This window comes from Astyanax mexicanus, chromosome 14 (assembly GCF_023375975.1).
Source record: "Astyanax mexicanus isolate ESR-SI-001 chromosome 14, AstMex3_surface, whole genome shotgun sequence".
In the NCBI taxonomy this organism is placed as follows: Eukaryota; Metazoa; Chordata; class Actinopteri; order Characiformes; family Acestrorhamphidae; genus Astyanax; species Astyanax mexicanus.
The window spans coordinates 30,915,495-30,938,776 of NC_064421.1; the positions used below are offsets into that span (position 1 = coordinate 30,915,495).

The 23,282-nt window shown below is 41.3% G+C and overlaps 1 protein-coding gene and 1 long non-coding RNA gene across 6 annotated transcripts in view; one reads left to right on the forward strand and one right to left on the reverse strand.

Moving 5' to 3' along the window:
- The window catches only part of aftphb (aftiphilin b), a 31,254-nt gene extending 27,026 nt beyond the window's left edge, over positions 1-4,228 (reverse strand). For 3 of the 5 annotated variants that reach the window (XM_022672770.2, XM_049463852.1, XM_049463850.1), the window contains exon 1: positions 4,038-4,226. The gene's annotated coding sequence lies outside the window, so the exon portion shown is untranslated. Of the gene's footprint in view, positions 1-4,037 lie in introns of all 5 variants that reach the window. The other 2 variants (XR_007424070.1, XM_049463851.1) reach the window with 2 other exon arrangements.
- LOC111190883 (uncharacterized) lies at positions 3,561-6,712 on the forward strand. Its single transcript, XR_002649244.2, has 3 exons — positions 3,561-3,758; positions 5,083-5,233; positions 6,331-6,712. It is a non-coding gene; the product is annotated as an uncharacterized LOC111190883 (long non-coding RNA).
- The last annotated feature ends 16,570 nt before the right edge of the window (positions 6,713-23,282 follow it).

The following is a 23,282-nucleotide window of genomic DNA, read 5'->3' on the forward strand; positions in this document are numbered from 1 at the left end:
TATGTGTATATATATGTTTTTTTTACATGTTCACATTCGAATACCTAAACATCTAAATATTCTCAATACTTAAGTTCAATGCATTATTATACTACAGTATTATATCATCATTATTTATATCAGTAGCATAAAGTGATTTTAAAATGACAACAATAACAATTATGAGAATTATTATTTCATAACTATCTGTTAATACAAAATGTATTTTGTGTACTAACCTGCTAAACCCACACTACTGAGATTAGTGTATAGTCTATAGCTTCCAGTCTTTTGCTGCATTTACAGTGCTCAGTCGTGTCAACGCTCAGCAATGTATCCCATTCATTTCTAAACGAAAGCCTCGGCTCCGTCAGACAGAGACACAATAAGAAGTTGAGCTGAGGTTAAAAATCTCCTTCCACTAAAATATACTTTTTCTTGTTCTTTGTAAAATTCAATGGGTCTCCCCGAGTTGTATATGCATGCTGCACATGAAACTCTTCCTCAAACACCATTGTTGCAGAGTCTGACGTTTAAGCGAAACTTAAGGGTTAACCTTACCTAGCACTAGGCGTTATATCTAAGGCTGTATCTCTGAAAACATTTTGTTCTTTGAGTTTTAGAGCTGTAAAATTTGACTGTGGGGAAAGGCAGGTAGGCATTCCCTGTTGCAGGTCTGTTAGCCAATCAGAGGTGATATATTTGCATGTATGAATATTCATGAGCAAGAATATTCTTAACAGAGACCAGTAATTCACTGATCTAAAGCAGGGCTAAATAGAAACAACAGAGCACTTTTATTACAAAATGACAGTGGCATTCATTCATACTGGGGACCACAACTAGACATTTTAAAATTAATTAAAAAACGTGTATAAATGTGTATGAAAACATTTTAGTTCCGCTTTCAAGCGTTCCAAAACAAGAAAGAAAAGCTAAACATTGAGGTTTCAGGCTTCTCCATCCTTTATGATCAATCCCTGCTGATTTACAGGGGAGTCTGATTAACATAATACAGCTTACAAAAGGTTGCAGAGATTGTTGGGGTCTCTGGTGGGTGAGTCATTAGAATTAAGCAAGTATTCTATTCATAGTCTTTAAAGGTCCAGAGTTTTTTTATATATTTAAAACTTTTTCTCTGGTTTTACTTCAGAAAAACGTTCAGTGTAAGCATACACACAACACACAAAGTAAACTGATCATGAGGAAACTCTATCTGTCTCTTTGTGCTCACAGACAAACACTATTAATGCTGAAACTAAAACCCAGGCTCTGCACTCCACCTGACGACATCTCAAAATCTACTGCTTCAAACACCAGAACTAACAGTTCCACTAAAACATGCAACCCACACTTTAATAAATGGTAATAAATATGGATGATAATATACTAATGTTAGTAGTGCAGGTTTGCCAGGTAATTACACAAAATATTAATATATTGACCTGTTCTGTTCTGTACTAACAGGACGTGAATAAGTATTGCTATTCCAAAACATGTCGATGAAAGTTCTTCTGTGGCCGCTGCACATCCATTGCTATCCACCGTTTCCTAATGAGTTGATCATCTCTTTCTATTTTGCTTTGCACCGAGAGATAACAGTGTAGTGTCATTGGCATGCACCCCAGGATTTTGAAACATGCTTTGGGTATCTTCCATGAAAATTAGGTGCTATTGGTCTAGGGAAATCCCCAATTCGATCATGTAATCAGAATTCGGGCTGATGCACTGAGAACGCGATCACTCACGCTCTATTTCACACACACACACACGCACGCACACACACTTCCTATGCCTCTAAGCATAGAGGCAATATATGAAGTTACAAACGCGTTAAAGCTCTGTTAAACTCAGTAACAGAACACTCACAATATATAAAAAGCTTCAAAACTACCCTGAGATATTATAAGAGTAAAAAAGTCTAGTCTAAATCTAGTCTAATCTTTGTTAATTATGATTAATCACAGAAATGTTGTTTCGACATTTTTTTGTTTAGTTTATTTAAGAAAATATGCATATTTAAATGGAAATCATTTATTTTTTAGTAATTAAGTATTTGTTTCTTTTGTGCTAAAAAATTGACTTTTTTGATTTAATAATACTTAAAAATGAATGGGACAACTTGGATGTGTTCTTTATATTTTCTTTTTTACTTATAGGACATCCCTGCTTTGGTCCCTTCCATGCTGTATGTTAATATCAGCTGGGTGGGAGAGAAATGTAGATAGCATTGGTATTTTAGGATTGTTGGAGACTTCTTTACTTACCAGGTGGTCTGCTCTGGTTCTGGGATCTTTTTCCAAAGGTCTCATTCCAACGTTTTTTGATTAATTTTAAAATGTCTAGTTGTGGTCTCTGGTATGAATGAATGTCATGTAAGCATAGACAGAACTGTTTTAAACATAGACCTACCTATCTCAATTGTACTTTACTGGTGGTGTTCCATAGACAAATTCTAACCATTTGTTCCTTAGCTCTGAATTACTGGGCATCCCATAGAACACTGATGTGATATTTGTACAAAAAACATAGGTACAAACTGCCATGTTGTTCCTAGCGCTGTTGGCTCCTATCTGAGGAGACGCGACTGGCTGGCTTCTGCTCTGCCTGTGGGCGGCCGTGAGCCAAGGTGGGCGGGGCCATAAATAATAATTCATGGATTGACGTACACAAGGTGCTTTTCCTGAATGACTCGTTTTTCTGAATATTTTCTTTTACCATCTACTGCAGACAATGGAGGTTGAGGAAGAGTTTCATGTGAAGCATGTATATACATGAGAGAGACCTATAGTATTTCACAAACAACAAGAAAAAGTGGATTTTAGCAGGACACCTTTAGAGTGATCTAGTTTGAGTAGAAGTGTCTAGAATAAATGTATCTGTGCTAATCAACACCAGACTTATAGATTTAGCTCTGTGACTGTAGAAAACATTCTGCACAGTTGAGGTCAGAGGTGGAGTCAGACATGTCCACTTATTTGGTGAACCCACCCCCATGTCTCAGGGTGGGGGAGCGCTCTAAATTTGAGTCGTTCTTTGAAAACAGGTGGGAAAAAAAACACTTGCATACATGTAAGTTTAGCAATTAATTCCATTCAAATCAAATGTAAAGCCACTAAACCAAAACAGGAGCCTGCATGGTGTGCCTCAAAACTCTACTAAGATCATTTACTAGACGTACAAAGCTTTATCTTCTAAATGTCTGTGATTTGAGTGTCATTTAGCTGGAGCATGTTCTGTGCTGTGTTGACAGAGGTAAGCTAACCAACATTTGACTCTCTCAGACACAGGATTTTATCAACAATACTAGGGCTGGACAATATAAAGCAAAAATAATATTTGGATATGCAATTTACAGCGGTGTAAAAAAAAAACTGCTTGCCCCCTTCATGATTTCTCATTTTTTGCATGTGTGTCACTCCTACATGTTTTAGATCACCAAACAAATTTAATTATTAAATAAAAGTTTTATTTATTTATTATTAAGGGTGAAAAAATGTCCAAAATTACATGGCCCTGTGTAAAAGTAATAACGTTACCTTCAACATGGCGCTAAACACTAATAGACCCTTATCGTGACGTCACCTATCAACGACTGATATGGCTTAGTGCTCTTCCTGTAAGTTAGTGTATTAGGTTACTTACTATCTAGGTTAGCTAACACTAAGTAGTGTCCGTGTGCGCAAAGAGCGCGAGAACGCCAATTGGAACACAGTCCGTGGCTTTCTGCTTAGCTCACTAGCCACAGTAGCTCACCTAGCGTTAGCTAACAAAGTGAAGTACGTATCTGTATATCCGAATATCGACAGTTTTACTCTGGACTCTTGTGGAATTGGGGTTAAACTGAAGTTATATCTGCAGCTGTCAGGTTCAATTAAAGCGCTTTTCTCTTAGTTTACAGCAAACCACAGTGTTAGCTAACAGCTAACTGACCTAGCCTGCTAGTCTAGCTAATCTACGGCTAGCTGTGTGTGTGTGTGTGTGTGTGTGTGTGTCAGCAGAAGCAGCGGTTGTCTGTAAGAATAAACGCGCTGATCCGACAGTGAAGCTTTGCTTACCTTCATTTATCCCCTGTAGTCAATCATGGTGACCGGGGGTCTGTGGTCTTTTTCCTCCTGTATTTGTTACTGTCCGCCTCCGCGCTCAGCTCCCTGCCCCGTAGCGATTCTTCTCCTCACCTGTTTTCCGGCATGCCCCGCCTTCTCTGCACGGTGATTGGTTGCTAGTTGAGACTCACAATATGGTCACTCATTGGCCAGTTGAGACCAAGTACCCCTCGCTGCAGAACCACAAGTCCAGGGGGTGGGGCTGGATCTGATCCAACTCTTCCTACGTCGTGTTTTCATTGGTCTGAAGCAGATCGGACTCTTCCACATCCGGTTTTACTCACTCGCCTTTCGGAGTCAAGTAAACAATCACGAACGTGAAAATTATACATCGTTACACTCTTTTTATAGAACTCTGTTTTTTGTTCGCCGTTTTGATTGTGTATTAATATCTGTAATAATAAATGAACATGGTAGCTGGTAGATAAGACACTCATTGGCATCCTTTATTTTAATTATTTATTTTTTATTTTGTCTTTAGGCCCTTTTTATTAAAGATAAAAAATGAAATAGTTAATATTTATATAGGAAATGTACAGCATTTTATTATGTTTGTAATCACAGACATGTTCCTTCTTTTAAATCTGTATTGTGTGATTTAAATGTGCTACGTAGCAAATAACATTTTGATCTATAAACGGTAAAAGTCTTAAGGTTGGGTTCCAGGATTTATTTGATAAGATAAAATAAGTCCTGGTCGGGAAACGTAAGCGACACGTGTTAAGTTTAAGGACGAATTGAAATGCGATGACTTAAAACCAATGAAAGGAGGTCAGGCTCCACCCCTTGGATCAGATCCAGCCCCACCCCCTGGACTTGTGGTTCTGCAGCGAGGGGTATCTCAGTTGAGACGTCGTTCAAATCGCTAGTTTGTTGTTTCTGATAGCTGAAAACTGAGTTATTTCCTCAAACTATAACCATACCATAAAAAAACTGTTGCACTGTTCATATGTCACATATCATGTCAATATTATGCATCAAATATATTTTTTGTCAGGTGACAGTGGTGTTTGTGAAGGAGATACAGGAGGAGAAGCTGGAGGAGGTGGAGCAGGAGAGGCTGAAGGAGATGGAGGAACAGAGACAGGAGGAGCAGAGACTAGTGGAGGAGGTAGAGCAGGGGAGACCTATGGAGGACCAAAAATGACGTAAGTATAAATAAATAAATCCACATATAAATGTAGAAATAAATAAATATATAAATAAATGAATACATGTAGAAATAAATAACTAAATATATAAATTAATAAATACACGCATAAATAATTGTATGGTATGGTAAACAAATACATTTATAAATACATTTCATATTTATTGATTTATATATTTATTTATTTATTTCAACATTTATTTATTTATTCATTTATTTATTTCAACATTTATGTATTTATGAATTCATTTATTTAAACATTTATTTATGTATTTATTTAAATCCACTAGATCAGCTAAACTCAGTCTGTTGCACGGAGCGGAAAACGGAGCGAAATCTAGTCATTGTATGTTTTTAATGAGCATTTAAACCTATTCTGACTATTTTTTACACTTTAAAGTATGCAATTGCGTAGACACTATTTTACAACAGAAGTAAAAAGTCGCCGACGCGAAAAATCTGAAAGAAAGAGCGCAAACGAGAACAAATGGAGCCTATCTGAGGTACGACATGCGCAGTGAAGGGGGAACAGGGGGACTAAATTCCCCGTAACACCGGCGCGCGAGCTGCTGTGTCCTGGCGTGCGAGTAATTTACAAATAAATGTAGAAATAGTTAAATAAATAAATAAATTAATAAATACATTTTGAAATAAATAAATGAATAAATAAACAAATGCACATATAAAATAATTAATAAATAAATATATAAATCAATACATATGAAATGTATTTATTAATGTATTTATTTACCTATACAATTATTTATGCGTGTATTTATTTATTTATTTATATATTTAGTTATTTATTCATTTATATGTGCATTTATTTATATATTTATTTATTTCAACATTTATTTATTTATTCATTTATTCATTTATATATGTGTTTATTACTACATTTATATGTGCATTTATTTATTTATACTTTATACTGTAATTTTTGGTCCTCCATAAAAAACAAAACGTTGGTTTACCCTAAATTTTCTTTGATTAAATTGCAATAAAACAGAACTTTTGTTGATTAAATCAACAACAAGTAAATCTCATAACTTCTACATTTCTGTTGATGACTCCTCCATCTCTCCCTCCCCTCAGGTCAAGAGTGTGGGTGTCATCCTTCCATCTCCCAAATATTAATCGTCTTCGTCCTTCTCTTACTCCTCACACTACAGCTATTCCTCCTGCTCGTCTTGTTACCCGGCTCTGGAATTCACTCCCACCCGATCTCCGTAACATAGACTCATTGCCACATATCAAATCCAAACTCAAAACTCATCTGTTTAAAGTTGCTTATGATTTGTGATTATTAATCCTATTCATTTTTTTTAACTGTGTATTTTATATTCTGTCCGTTTTATGTTAAATCATGTAAGGTGACCTTGAGTGTCAAGCAAGGCGCCCACAAATAAAATGTATTATTATTATTGTTACTTACTGTATTCTGTATTCTTTTACTTATTGATTTTTACTTACCCAGGCAACGCCCCTGACATCAATCGACTAACGAAAAAATTGATACATTAAATTTATGTATGCTTAATTGTCATATTTAAATAAATAAATTCATAGTTTAATTAATTAAATCTCATTTGAAATACTTATTTAACGTTTTAATTAATTATTTCTTTATTCATTTATTTATATAATATTGTCACAAATAACCCTACATATTTACCTCCCATAGGACAAAGGAACTTTTTATACTGCAGCAGTAGTATAAAAGAGGTGTTTTATCGCCACCTGCTGTTAGAGGCAGATCTTACACACATACTGTAAAACACATCTCTAGTGTTCTTTCTCTTTCTTTCCTAAGGGGAGGGAGTTTACTTAATTGCTGAGAAATATGTCCCTATTTGGGTTAATTTAATGTGTGTTGTTTTGTTGTACTTTGATGATTTTTTGCTCTGGTGTAATCATGTCTACCTGTGTGATATTGCACAATAACTGGAGCACATTGTTATTCAGAGTATTTTTATTGCAGCGAATTATAAGAATTGTCATTAAAACACACTTTGATTACATGATAGAGTTTCCAACACAATAAGAGTTTTTATTACATTATAAAATTATCTATAACATTTGTAAACAAACCATAACCTCAGAGTTTACTATACAATAAAATGCAAATTAGCAATGATCGTAGAAGTACATAACCGAATCATGTTAACAGAAGCAAACATTTTTAACAAATTAAAAAATTAAATATAATAATTCCCCAATAAAACCCATTATATCCACAATGAAAAGAAAATAACCCAGCAAAACCAGGGGTTGCTTACACTAACAGCAAAACAGGAGATTAAGAACAGACATAGGAGATTAAGAACAGACATGACCTAAACATAATATTTTGTTTGTGTAATGCTAATTCATGTCCAAACCCCAAGTGCTGAGTAGATGCAGCTTCTCTATTTACTTCTTTGCTTTTCAAATCATTCTTTTGTCACAGTAGTTTTATTTGATACAATAATGATACAATAAAAGGTGATATGCCACTACTTTTGGCAAATAGAGCAGAGTTGAAATGATCCCTATAAGAAAAATCAGAGCCGAAATCATTGGCTGTATGACGTATCGTTCCAAAAAGCATAAGCAACATAATTGAGTATAGGTGCTACGAAACTGCAAATTTTCTTGACTGAAGGCTTATTTATATTGACTTGGACAAGGACTTGGGGCTTGTCTGCCTTGATTAATAAACTGACTGACTATTTGTTTGACTTGGGAACTCACTTGTCCATCCTTAATTTGTGAAGTGACACAGAATTTAATTAACTGAACTAATGTAATTTTTTTTTCTTTTCTTTGATTTATTTAATTTCTTAAAACATTTACATGTTCAGCATCATTATCAAGCTCCTGTTTCAGATATTCTACCACTCTCTTTGCCCCTTCAAACCGTGCTGCCCTTGCCACCTCTGAATTGCATCTTGGTTGAAGGAGATTTATTTTCTGCAGTTTGCAGGCTTCAGTGGCTTCAATAAGTCTTCTTCCTGGAACTTTCAGGGCATTGTGAGTGTCAGGTAAGTAGAAGGCCAAGCACACATGATCCCACACATACCAGCATTTTTTGTCACCAACAGGTTGTATTTCAACTCTTGCTTCATCTGTGTTTACTGAAAGGCTGAACCTAAGATCATCTGAAATGGCCTGGGCACTCCAGATAACTTTTTGATCCTGATATTGAACAAATTCACTGTTTTTCTTAAGAGACGGAAGACTTCCAAATTCTCTCTGTACTCTCTCACTGTGTTGAGGACTGTGAATCAGCACAGCATACACAATCTCCTTTCTGTAGAACATGGTCTTCATCACTCTGAGAACAGGTTCTTCTCTTCCACAGTGCTGCTCCTGGTACATTTTCATCAGCTCAGCCAGGGGAAATGTAAAGCGATAGTTACCGTAACGGGAATCAGACTGAAATGCTGGTGAGTTGGTGAACCTGTCCAGGAATTTTTCGTGATTTTCAATCTGCTCTTGTGTCTGATTCGGGAAGATCTTCTGTAAGTAGCGTTTCTCTGCAGATCTGATCTCCTCTTCTTTAATATTTAACGACCACCACGATAGTTTGGAAACAGAAGGGATAAATCTCTCAAACTTTAATATCTGTTGAAACGGTTCTGTGTCAGTCACATGGGACACATATGAGACATGAAATTCTACAGGAGATGGGTATGCTGGCTTGGCTGAAGCCAAGTAATCCAGTATCTTTGGTTTCTCTTCATAATTTTTTGCCATCACTTTGGCAGTGTCCATCCGGCCCAGCTGACATACTTTTTCCCATATTGTAGAATCTTCCAAGATGTGACTTTTCAGGTCTTCTACACTCACATGCTTCCCCTGCACTGAGATCTCCGCCATTCCACGTGCATTGCTTTTTACGTCAAACACAACCTACAAAAAAAATCTATTTACTCACCAGAAAGATATTACAAACTATAAAATCACTTCTGTAAACCGTAAAAAATAAGGCTAAAGTTTTTAGATTTTAAGTGAGTGTTGCAGTGTTGGCACTCTCTCTCCCCTTATCTGTCAGTAAGATCAAATACAAGCCAGCATGAAAAAAAAAAGATAATATTTTCTTGTCAAAGTAAAACCACCTACAGTGTGAGTGTATGAGGTCAACATTTTTTAGCACCTAAAGCCAGCTTAAGTAGATTTGAGTACCGTATACAGTGTATAATTTAAGCATATAGTACATTTAAGTATATGGGACAGTTTCCCAGACAAGGATTAAGCCTAGTCCTGAACTGCACATCATTTAGAATAAAGTTTTTTAATTAAAAGGAAAATATAGTATATGACTAGACTTAATAATCCCTGTCTAACCCTTTATCCTATGATTTACCTACAGTAATTTTTAAACATAATGGTTATATATCATAAATCTTCTGTACTAAAGCATGTATCGAAAGGCTTTTTCTACAAATAATACACCTCAGAAATAATAATTAAGTATACTTTCGTTAAAATATATTTGAATATGAGTATGACTCCCCATCGCACTAGTATAATTTAAAATGTACTACTTTAAACTTTATATTTTTAAGTTTTTTATGGAAATACAGAGAAAGGATATTTTATGTGTATTTTTTGTTTCTTTTTTGGAGTATATGGAATAGAGCATTTATTATTATTATTATTATTATTATTATTATTATCATTTACCTACTTCAAATATCATTTTACTGCACTTGTATTCACTTTCGTCTCACAAGTGTATGTGGAGGGTTAAGTTGGACACAGGATCAAATCCAGGATGTAATTAAAATGGATTAAAAGCAGCTGACACACACCCTGCATGTCTGATGTACTCACTGTACACCCCACCCATGACGACGTCAATAGGCTGAAAAGACTTTTACTGTTTACAATGTTCTGGATCAAACTGAACTCATTTACTGTCTCTTAAATGTGCAAAAAAATAAAAGCTATGTACACTATTTTGTACTATTGTGCGTGTCAGAGATTTAAGTTTATGCTTGTATTGCTCACAATATTCATATTCAGATGTCAAATATGCATAAAATACAGAGTAATTAATCTCTGTAGAGTTATCTGTAAAGTAGATGATCTTACCTGCGTTGGAGGAGCAGTTTCTTTCGCAGTTGCCATGTTCAGTCTGTGGTTTAAGCAAATCTGGTCCTCAGCTGACTGAACACAATCTACAACAAGTGTCCCGCTGAGCACAAACGCTGCTTTATATCAGTGACTCCCAGAGAGGGCCAGAAGTCAGAAACTGCAGAAATCGAAACTTACTTAACTCAAAATTAAACGGAAAGTTGGCTGTGCTTTTTCCTCAGTTTACATTTCAGTCATTTTCTCTCACATTTGTAACAAACTGGAAATTCTCTGCCCATCTATGCACTCCAAAACACATCTATTTATGGATAATGCTATTGTTTTTACTGCCTCAAACTAAAATGGGTTGCAGGCCTGAAATGTATGTAGAGAAATTAGTGCCAAAATGAAATGCCGCACCCGCCCGCCACATAACTTACGCATTTCTGCAGTCCTAATATGAATTAAACTTATTAAATTGAATGTAGTATTTATTACACAGCAATATAGCGCTGTCCAATTACTACCACATTCCAAACACATGCCGTCGCCTCAGCGAAGCTGTCCTCTCATATACATAACCAGAAACGGAATAAAAATGTTTCTATTCGTTAATGCTGCGTTTGTGCAGCAAAAATCAGCGTTTGTACTCATATCGTTACTAGGTCAGATGAAATGAAGATGCTGAAATTGTCCCATCGGTTTGCAGAGATGTACGGTAACGAACTACTTCACTACTGTTCTTAAGTAGTAAAAAGCTGTATCTGCATTTTAATGGAGTGTTATTTCTTTCTCCTACTTTCACCATTTATCTAGCCTTTCTTTCTTAGCCTCTCTTTTGGGTAAATTTGTTTAGAGAGGGTAATTTAAGACTTAATGTTCATGTACTCCATCCTGTACATTCCTGTTCTTGTGCTGTTGTTACAGTCAAGTGAATTGTTAGTGTCCTTTTGTCTAAACATTTTAAACAATATAAACGATATTTAAACGTTTGACTTATTTCTGTAATACCACAATACTTGTACTTAAGTAAAATAAACTACTTGCAATACTTAAGTACACAAATGTGATAACTTTAGTACTTCTACTTAAGTGTGATGTTTAAAGAAAACTTCCACTTCTACTCAAGTCACTCTTTGATAGAGTACTTGTACTTTTTATTAAATCTGGATCTCTGGTACTTCATACATGTCTGTCGGTCCATCCGCCACTTTGATATTTATCAGTAATATCTTGAGGGCTTTTTTGTTGCTTGCTTTGGCTATTAACTTGACTGCTTTCTTTATTCTTTGCAGCTTTCCTTAGGTGCTAGTCATGCAAACCCCAGACCAGAGATCGGTACCCTGGACTGACCACTCCTGGGCTCAAAACAACATTTACGCTGGAACACACGCCCTGGAGAAACACAATCCTGTGCATTGTGATTTGCTTTCACAGCGCCGCACAGTGGAATACAATGCAGATGAGTTTACTGCATGAATTAAATGAAGTTAAGCAGACAAAACATGAAATACCTTCCCAGCTAACAAAAACACGTCAAACACGCCAAAATGTTGCAGCGGACGTCCTCATAGGACGTTTGTAGGCCCACCAGGGAACCTTCACTGGACGTTCAGGGGACGTCGATGGAAAGTCCTTTAAACGTCGTTTATAGCGTTTTTAGGACGTTTCTAGCACCACCTGAGGACTTCGAGGAGACGTTTGGGTTGTTATTGGGTTATTGGGTTTAAGTCTTAACTGTTGTTCAACATTGAAAAGAAGACATGGAATCAACATTGTTATTGGGTTTAGGTCTTAACTGTTATTTAACATTGAAAAGAAGACATGGAATTAACATTGTTTTTGGGTTTATGTATTAACTGTTATTTAACATTGAAAAGAAGACATGGAATCAACATTGTTATTGGGTTTAGGTCTTAACTGTTATTTACATTGAAAAGAAGACATGGAATCAACATTGTTATTGGGTTTAAGTCTTAACTGTTATTTAACATTGAAAAGAAGACATGGAATCAACATTGTTATTGGGTTTAGGTCTTAACTGTTATTTACATTGAAAAGAAGACATGGAATCAACATTGTTATTGGGTTTAAGTCTTAACTGTTATTTAACATTGAAAAGAAGACATGGAATCAACGTTGTTATTGGGTTTAGGTCTTAACTGTTATTTAACATTGAAAAGAAGACATGGGATCAACATTGTTATTGGGTTTAAGTCTTAACTGTTATTTAACATTGAAAAGAAGACATGGGATCAACATTGTTATTGGGTTTAGGACTTAACTGTCGTTCAACATTGAAAAGAAGACATGGAATCAACATTGTTATTGTTATTGTTAAGCATCCAAATAGTTTCTTTAAAATTCTCAGCTAAAACCTGTTAAAAACAGATAACTCACATTATTACAGGAAAATACTGTAAAATTTACTAGGAATACCAGTCAAGCTGGTTGACATAAGGCAGATAACTGTGATGCCTCTCTTGATTGAAGATCAGACAGGATTTTTTTATAAAGAACAGACAAATCCAAGATAAGAAGGGCACTTTATATAATTAATATATGGCTGGGATGGCTTGGTCCAGTTAATATATACTGTCAATGCTGCCGATCCAGTCGGATGAGCTCCTCGCTGAGCGTCACGAGAGCGCGGTCCTCCACGGTCGCCATAACCTCAAAGTAAGCACAAAAACAGCAGCAAAAATGGAGTAATAACACAAAATTAATAGCTACCTGAGGGATTGTATAGGTCTGGGGAAGGTTGGGGAAGGTTGTAAAGACGGTTTAAAGTTAATAAATAGTATAAAACTTAAAGAAACGACTAAAACAAAATACCCATCATATGAATAGTTAGTGTTCTACTTTAAGGAAAACCTGGAGGGAAACACAGATGTGCCACCTAGTTAAACCACAACAACAGTCAACTGCGCAACCATGACTGGCCACTCCTGGTGCAGCACTTGGTGGGCGGTGAGTGACGCAACTTCCGGCTTGCGTACCTGCTGGCTGTTTGTTTAGCATGTCTCTGTTGCTGGTCTTTGTTTTAGTCGTTTCTTTAAGTATATATTAACTGGACCAAGCCATCCCGCTGATTTCAACGGAGCCAGGTGAGGCCAATCGTGTCACTTCCTGGTCGGCTTCTCGTGGGGCGTTAACCGGGAAAGTAAGAGATTGCGCAGGCGCCAGCATGACGCGAATCTTCCGCGTGCCGTGCAAACAACCGTACTGTTTATACACTGTGTTCCAAATTATTATGCAAAAAGTGTTTAGGAGTGATAAGGTAAGATTTTTTTTGTTTGTCAGTTAAACTCATCGATGGTGATGTGTGTCAGGGCTCTTTGTATCACTGAAAGCAATTGCAGACACCTGTGCTAATTATTTGGTAGGTGTGTCCAATTAAAGGCAAGACTACTTAAGAAGGCTGTCCCACATTATTAAGCAGCCTACATTTTTAGCCAAAATGGGAAAGAAAAAGGATGTGTCGGCTGCTGAGAAGCAACAAATTGTGGAGTGTTTAGGTCAAGGCATGACTAAAATCAACATTGCCAAGACACTTCATTGTGATCATCGCACAATCAAGAAGTATGTAGCTGATTCAGAGCACAAACGTGTGCGTGCTGATAAAGGAAAATTGAGGACTCTTTCCAACAGGCAATTCTGTCAAGTTAAAAGAGCAGCTGCAAAAATGCTTTGTCATAGCAGCAGACAGGTTTTTGAAGCTGCTGGTGCCTCCAACATCCCCCGAACAACAAGATGCAGGGTCCTTCCATCCTGTCGACCTCCTCTACCCAATGCACACAATCAGAAATGGCTCCAGTGGTCCAAACAATACATAAAGACTGACTCCAAAACTGTTTTGTTCACCGATGAGTGCCGTGCAACACTCGATGGTCCAGATGGATGGAGTGGTGGATGGCTGGTTGATGGACACCCCATGCAAAAAAGGCTATGGCTCCAAAAAGGAGGAGGTGGAGTAATGTTTTGGGCTGGAATCATGGGGAGAGAGATTGTCGGTCCCTTTAGGATCCCTGAAGGGGTAAAGATGACCTCCATAATGTATGTGAAGTTTCTCAAACAGCACTTTCTGCCATAGTTCAAGAAGAAGAATCGTGCATTCCGCAGCAAGATCATTTTCATGCATGATAATGCAACGTCTCATGCTGCAAAGAACACATCTGCATCTCTGGCTGCTATGGGCATAAAAGGGGACAAACTTATGGTGTGGCCGCCATGCTCCCCTGACCTCAACCCTATTGAGAACCTCTGGAGCATCATCAAAAGGAGTGTCTATGATGGTGGGAGGCAGTTCACATCTAAGCAACAGCTCTGGGAGGGTATTCTGTCCGCATGCAAAACAATTTAAGCAGATACCATCCAAAATCTGACAAATTCAATGGACGAGAGAGTTCAGAAGATCCTTTCGAACAAGGGGTCCTATGTGCAATTGTAAGATCTCCTAGAATAAAGTTTTGACTGGAAAACTGTTTGATTTCAGTTTGTAATAACCTGCTAATGCTTATAATTTCATAAATGACCAATTTTTTGTTCTTTATAAAAATAAAAAGGTTGAAAACTCTGCTGTGCATAATAATTTGGAACATGCATTTTGAGTGCATTTTGAGTGTTTTATTTTTTTTAAATATACTGTTATCATTGGCAGTTTGTTCAAAAACCTTTCAGTTGTACTCTAATAGTCGATGACTAGAAAATTACAATGACTGCAATTCATATAGGTAATTTTGGAAAATCTGAGAAAATATTATTTGCATAATAATTTGGAACACAGTGTAGGAGCTGCACAGAACTATTCAGTCCACAGTGAGAAAACCTTTATTGAATGAACAGCAGATATAGACTAGAATTACTATAGACTAGAATATTAGACATGGATTTACTGAAGAATATTCATAGTTTGTCTGTATAACAAGCATTTAGAAACTGTGTAATAATAATAATAATAAATGTGTAATATAAATTATAGTTCTATCTGTACATTATAATAATCATGGCCTATCTTACTTCTATTTACTACTATCTTACTATCTACAATGTATTATCACTGTTAGTAGAAGTATTATATTTGCATATTAGGAGGTTACTTTGACCCTGTTTGACGGCAATCGGCTCTGTACTTTTGAATTATAAGGAGCAACGTCTCCAAACATTACAGCAGGGTATTTTGGGTCGCGTGTTTTTCACGTCATTGTTAGCATAGTTGTATAAAAACGTTATTTTCTAAAGCTATGAACAGATTATTAATCTTATGGATCAAATGACAGAAAATCAGTTCTTCAGGAAATCAGGGCTGTGTCATAATCGAAAACGGCTTGGAAATACATTTATTATTGGTTTAAAGACACCCCGAAATGAATGGAAGTGAATGGACAGCTTCGCTCAAATGGTCCTCTCATCCCTCAGCAGCACACTTCCGGTGGCACGTTTTGGAAGGGAAAAGCTGGGGGCCTGATCGGCAGATCCAGCGCCTGCTCGAGAGGCAGTTGGAGCTCCACCGGCAGAAGACGAGGCTGGAGGAGTCCCGCGATGCCTCCTTCGCGGCCGTCTCCACCCCGGAGCTGCCGGCGCGGTCGAGGAAAGCGGGTTTCCCCCTTACCATTTTGCGTCCGCAAACCGGTATGAGCTCCTCAGCTCATCGCCTCCTTCACCCCCCCAAGCCCCGAGGAAATCAGATAAGGGAAGTATCCTCATTGTCGGGGATTCTATTGTGAGGAATTTAAAGGTGTCTAAAGGTAATGCTGGAGTGTCGTGTTTTCCAGGAGCTCGGGTACTGGACGTCGCCCGGCGGCTTCCTGCAGTGCTTCAGCATCGCGGGGACCCCGGCACCGTCGTCCTGCATGTGGGTACCAACGACACGTCCGCCCGGCGCAGGGAGGTCCTGAAGGAGCACTTCTGCACTCTTCTGGACACCGATCGCAGGCTGACCCACTCCTGCCTCCTCATCTCTGGTCCGATGCCCACCTACCGCCGAGGGAGCCAGCCGTGCAGCCGCCTCTACGCTCTCCACTGCTGGCTGCGGAACTGGTGCTCTGCTAGTGGAGTCAGCTACGTGGACAACTGGGAGAGTTTTCGGGAGCGTCCAGCCCTCTTCCACCAAGACGGGCTTTACCCTAGCCGCCTGGGATCCGCCGTCCTCTCTGGAAACATTGAGGCGGTGCTACGCCGGGACTGACTGACCCTAACCAGTCATACCGGCCAGGTTAGTGGTCTAAGCAATTGGCAGTTTAGTAATATACATCGTTCTAATGATATATCTTGCCACTTTCCTGTTCATAAGGCTGTGAGTTTATTATGTGCCTTTTTCTGATACAAATGCAATTATACCGTTAAGGATTGAGACTGTCTGTCCCCTGTGTAGCTCGAAAACGAAAAGGTCAGAAAATCTGTTTTAATAATCTTATTAAAATTAAAACAACTGCATCCGTCTCTCAGAGTACCAGCAGTGTCCGTATTAAACTAGGGCTATTAAATATAAGATCGCTAGCACCTAAATCAGTTATTGTTAATGATATTATTACTGATAATTAGAGCTTAGATTGGGCCCAAAAATTCCGACCCGACCCAGCCTGAGCCTGTGAACGTTCTGCCCGAGCCTGACCCAACCTGAACCATAAACTGTCATTATGAGCCCGACCCAATCTACCCCATAAACTGGCTGTTTTCGGGCTGTTTGAATGAGCGAAATATGATCAGAATTATGTTAACACTGTAACATAGAAGCATAAAACTATTATTTAATTAAACTGCAAGTCAAACGCGGAGGCGTTCACGTGCGCCCAGAGCTAGGTGATTACATTTTTCATTTTTATTATAGTTTAATTTTATTTTGTTTTTATTTTTTCTCCTACAGTTCAGTAAGTTTTCATTTGTTTTTAGGGTGGGCTTGCTAGTTTTTTTGTTTTTTACACATCTTATCAGAGAGATCAATCTAAGAAACAAACGAGAGAGAGAGATTTGCGTGTTCTGGTGTATGAACTACTCACAGGTAAATGTTCTCACATATGGTATCTCCTGTTTCTCTTTCATTTGCCTCGCGCTTATATTCTAATCCCATACATAATTCTGCAGTTTCTCAGTGTTTTCTGTTGTATTTTGCGACTAGCGTGAGCGCTTTAAATGAGAACAAACGCCACAGACCACGAGGTGCCGCGCGCTGCCGCTGTTTTGTTGTATCCGACTCCCTTTCGGGTCAGTCCTCGGGTAAGGTCGGGTTCGGGCAGAGAATCTAAGCTCTACTGATAATCACCTTACTGCAATATGTCTGTGTGAAACCTGGGTTAAACCCGATTAATATATCGCTTTAAATGAGGCTACCCCCCCAGGTTTTAGCTATTTCAGTTACCCACGCACCTCTGGTCGTAGTGGTGGTATAGCCGCAATTTATGATTCAATGATGGGTTTAACTCAAAAATCAGGATTTAATGCTAAGTCGTTTGAAGTTCTTAGTCTTAAAGCAGCAGGCCCGTCTCCTGCTTCCAAAACACAGCATTCATTCCTGCTAATAACACTGTATCGTCCTCCTGGACCATACTCAGACTTTAGTAGTGAATTTGCTGACTTTCTAGCAGCAGTAACTCTTCTTTCTGATAAGGTCGCAATTGTTGGAGACTTTAATATCCACTTTGAAAAGGATCAGGATCAAATAAAAATTGTGTATAAATGTATAAATGGCCCCACTCACCGATGTAGTCATACATTAAACTTTGTTTTGACACTGGGTATTGAGGCTGAGAATACAGTTACTCTTTCTCAACATGACTCAATATCCAATTTCAATTTCTAATCTTCCCTTTGTGGCCAAATTCTTAGAAAAAATGTTTAAGCAGCTGGGCTTGTATCTACAAAGCAATAGTATTCATGAGGTTTTTCAATCTGGATTTAGACAAGACTGGACAGCCTTCGAAGCTCAGCTTGAGATCGTGGCGGGCGGTGCGGGCTGGACGGACGCCGAGACGGCAGCCAACCTCTGCCTGGCGCTGCGGGGCGACGCGCTCAGGGTACTGATCGAGCTCCCTGCCGAGTGCTGCTGCGAGCTGCCTGAACTGACACGGGTGCTGAGAACACGTTTCAGCCGCCAACCGTCGGAGGCGGCCGCCAAAATGCTAGTGGCGGACAGACGCCGACAGCAGGGAGAGACACTGGGCGTGCTGGCATCGGAGATGGCCCTGCTAACCCGCCAAGCTTACCCAACGTTTCCGCGAGCGGCCCAGAGGAGGCTCGTGTTGGATCACTTTCTGCGCGCCCTCGAGCCGAGCGAGCTGCGCAAACACGTGAGGCTGGCCGACCCGCAGACCCTGGAGTCCGCGGTGGAGGTGGCGGAGCGGTCCGAACTCATCCTCTCAAGCCATCCTGGACCATGGGGGGCATCGCCGGTTGCCCGTGATTCGCAGAGGCGGGGTCGGAGCCGGTCTGATGCCCAACTGGAGTGCTGGCGCTGCGGGGGGCGTGGCCACAAGCGAGCGCACTGCAGCCGGCCGGGAAACAGAGGCGGGACCACCCAGTGAGGGTTACGGTGGCCCCAGGAACGCTATGCTTACCCTCGGGATCTGATTCCGGAACTGCCGGACTCAGCGGCTATTTCCTGAAATACACATTGAATGGAGTGACGGTGAATGCGCTGGTGGACACGGGCTCGTCAGTCTCACTGATACTGCCCGAGCTAGCGACGGAGGTAGCGGCCGAGTTTGTGACTGACAACAGCCAGCGCATCGCTCTCTCTTCAGTCACCGGGGATCCTATAGGTCTCCTAGGATTAACGGAGTTGACGATTGATGTCGACAAGGGGCCCTTTCAACAACAGTTCTGGGTAGGACGCATCAACGACCCGTGCATTCTGGGCAAGGAGCTGCTCTCACGCATCGGAGCTATCATTGACTGTGCACGGGGCTCGGTGCTGGTGACTGGACTCCCCGTAGAGATACGCGACGAGTTAGGGGTAAGTGAACTGGTGGGAGGGAATGTGTGTGATTCGGTGCGTGACACGGTAGAGGGTCCGCTGGATGCGGGGTTGAGTGTAGATCCGATAGAGGAGATGCTGGAGCGCAGTTGTGTCTGTTTATCTGGTCCCCAACAACTCCGTTTGCGCGAACTGATCGGCCGTTTTCGCACGAGTTTCGCTGTGTCTGAGCGCGAGTGTACTAAAACTAGCCTTGCGGTTCATTCGATAAACACGGGTGACGCCCAGCCCATCAGGCTGAGGCCGCACCGTCTGGCGTTAGCAAAGCGCGTAGCGGCGGAGCAGTTAGTCCGCGAGATGGCGAGTACGGGCATTATTGAGCCTTCGAGCAGCCCGTGGTCGGCCCCGGTGGTCCTTGCGAAAAAGAAGGATGGAAATTGGCGCTTTTGCGTGGATTATCGGCGACTTAACGCTGTCACGAAGCTTGACTCTTACCCGCTCCCCAGGATCGACGATACGCTGGACCAGCTGTCTGGCTCAGCCTGGCTCAGCGGATATTGGCAGGTGCCCCTCGCAATGGGGGATAGGGAGAAAACCGCTTTCTCGCTCGGCTCAGCCCTATGGCATTTCACGGTGCTTCCGTTCGGATTGTGTAACTCGCCGGCTACTTTTGAGCGTCTTATGGAGCGTGTTTTATGCGGGGTTCCGCGGTCGTGCTGCGTCTTTTATTTGGATGATGTCTTGGCGCACGGAACCGACTTCGACTCCGCACTGTCTCACCTTGAAATGGTGCTCGGCGCGATTCAGGCGGCTAACCTGAAGCTCAATCCGGCAAAGTGTAATCTGCTAAGGCAGCGCGTGAGCTTCCTGGGCCACGTAGTGAGCGGTGCTGGCGTGGAAACCGATCCCAAAAAGACAGAGGCGGTCCGTGACTGGCCCACACCGCGAGACGCAAAAATGGTTCGCAGCTTCGTGGGGCTCGCCTCGTATTACAGGCGGATTATTAGGGGGTTCGCGGATGTGGAAGCGCCGCTTCATGCTCTGACTAAGCCTAGTGTGAAATTCCGCTGGTCTGACGAGGCGGAGCGGGCATTCGAGGAGCTAAAAAGCCGCCTGTGCAATGCTCCGATTCTAGCGTATCCGAAGGTGTCTGAGAGTTTCATTGTGGATACTGATGCGAGCGACCACGGCCTCGGAGCAGTCCTGTCGCAGGTTCAGGACGGCTCAGAGCGCGTAATAGCGTACTATAGCCGCCGCCTGGACAAGGCGGAGCGCAACTATTGCGTAACGTGCCGGGAACTACTCGCGATGGTCGAAAGCCTTAAACATTTCGTACGTGTATGGGGTGCCCTTTCTGCTGCGCACTGACCATGCCTCGCTACAGTGGCTCATGCATTTCCGCGAGCCCAAGGGCCAACTCGCGCGCTGGTTATCTAGACTCCAGGAGTTTCGTTTTGAGGTTGTGCACCGCCCGGGCCGTGGCCAAAGTAGCGCGGATGCTTTGTCGCGCCGGCCGTGTGTGGCCGCCGACTGCAAACATTGTGCTCGTGCTGAGGAGAAATCTGCTGAGACCGCACGCTGCGCTGCAATCTCCGGGGATGTTACTGGCGCTGTCGGGGTGGCTCAGGTGTCCGTAGAGCAGCTCCGCGATGCGCAACGGGCGGATCGCAAATTATCGTGGGCAGTACACGCGCTCAGTGCGAACGTCACACCGTCGTGGGGGGAGGTGGTGCCACTGGGCCCGATTGCTAAGGTGTTGCGCTCCAACTGGGCTAGTTTTAGTTTGTCCGACGGCGTGCTGTGCCATACCTGGGAGGATCCGGCGAACGGGCGGCGCGTTTTTCAGGTGGTGGTACCGCGGGCGCTTAGGGGATCGGTCCTACGGGGAGTTCATGGGTCACCTGGGGCTGGGCACTTTGGTGTCACCAAGACTCTGAAGCGCCTGAGGCAACGCTTCTATTGGCCTGGGTGTAGAACCAACGTGGAACTCTTCATGCACTGCTGTGACGTGTGCGCTGCCAAGAAGGGCCTCTCGAGGGCGCCCCGTGCCCCACTTCACCCTTACCAGTGCGTCAGCCCGATGGAGCGGGTGGCCGTGGACGTGCTGGGCCCCTTTCCGGTGACGGACTCTGGAAATCACTTTGTTCTGGTGGCGATGGACTATTTCACGTAGTGGCCAGAGGCCTATGCGGTGCCGGACCAAGGGGCGGTCACTACTGCGGATATCCTGGTGCGGGAGTTATTTTGCAGATTCGGGGTTCCGGAAGAACTGCACAGCGACCAGGGGAGAAATTTCGAGTCGGAGGTCATGGCGGAGGTCTGCCGCATCCTGGGAATCCATAAGACCAGGACGACGCCCCTTCATCCGCAGAGTGACGGACTGGTGGAACGTTTTAACCGCACGCTGGCGGCGCAGTTGGCCATGGTGTCGGACAAGAACCAGCGTGACTGGGACAGGCACCTGCCAGTAGTGCTGCTGGCCTGTCGCTCCGCTGTGCAGGAGACGACGGGATTCACGCCGGCTCTGCTTATGTTCTGGCGCGAACTGAGGACGCCGGTCTCCCTGGCTTTTGGGGCGCCTCCTGACGGGGGCGGGTACGAAATATAGCTAAAATCTGCAGTATACTCTCTCTGGAAGATACTGAGAAGCTGGTGCATGCATTCATAACCTCAAGGCTGGACTACTGCAACGCGTTGTTGGCTGTAAGTCCACATAAATTACTTCATAAACTCCAGCTAGTTTAGAATGCAGCTGCAAGAGTGCTTACTAGAGCTAGAAAGTTTGATCCCATTACACATATTCTTTAATCCCTACACTGGCTACCAGTTAATTTTTCGTATAGATAATAAAATACTTCTCCTGATGTATAAATCCCTCAATGGTCTGGCCCTGCATTATGTAGAGGAACTTCTTACACCTTACAATTCACCACGTTCACTCCGCTCCCAAGACGCTGGTCTGTTATTAGTCCCGTATATTAGAAAAAACTATGCAGGAGGAAGAGCTTTCTTTTATAAAGCTCCCCAACTTTGGAATAGCCTCCCTATTAATATACGGGACTCAGACATACTCTCAATCTTTAAATCTAGACTCAAAACATTTCTATTTGCTCAAGCTTTTGAATAATGTCTCATCGCAATTTCTGTAATTCTCTTACTGTTGCCCTAACAATTCCTCTTACAGTTTATCCAGCATATATAAACCCTGTCCTAATCATCTGCTTTCTCTTTCTATCCCCATGTCCTGAGCTGCTGCCTGCAGGTGCCCATCCCACACCAGCAGAGTTTTATAAAACTATTCTAACCCCTTTTTTCTTGACCTTTTTTTTTTTATCGTTCTTTCCTTTCTGTTTTCTCTATCTATCTCCTTTACATGTATGGAGATGCCCTGTTCCTGATGTTCCCAGCATGGCTCTCCACTGCCCACTGTGTTGTACTCCAATGTTAACACCATCAGAATCTGTTTCTTTATTAGCCTTAGCTCTATATTTTGTGCCCATCACATTTTTATATTCATAAATTAGTACCTGTTACATTAGCTATAGCTCATTCCCTGTACTGTTTTGTTCTGTTGTTTATTTGTTTGTACTGAGCGGGTCAACCCAAGTAGGATGGATTCCTCTGACTGTGTCTTGGTTCCTTGCAAGGTTTCTTCCTCTTAAAGGGAGTTTTTCCTTGCCACTGTGTCACCATAAAAATTGGCATCTCTGTGGTGCTGCTCATAAGAGGCGTGGACCTGTTTTTCCTGTAAAGCTGCTTTGTGACAACCTTTGTTGTAAAAAGCGCTATAAAAATAAAATTCAATTGAATTGAATCACTGTGCGCACCCCAAGCACCACATACCATCACTTCTTTACCACAGAAAAGGACCTTCAAAAATCTATGGAACCACCTAAAAAAATCAGGCACATTATTTTTATTATTAAGTAAACTGCTATCTTATTATTTTGAGAAAGCAAGTCATTATTTTGAGATAGTAAGTCATTATTTCAAGATACTAAGTCACTATTTTGAGATACTATCTCAATATTTTAAAATACAATATCAAGTCAATATTAAAATAGTATTTAAAAAT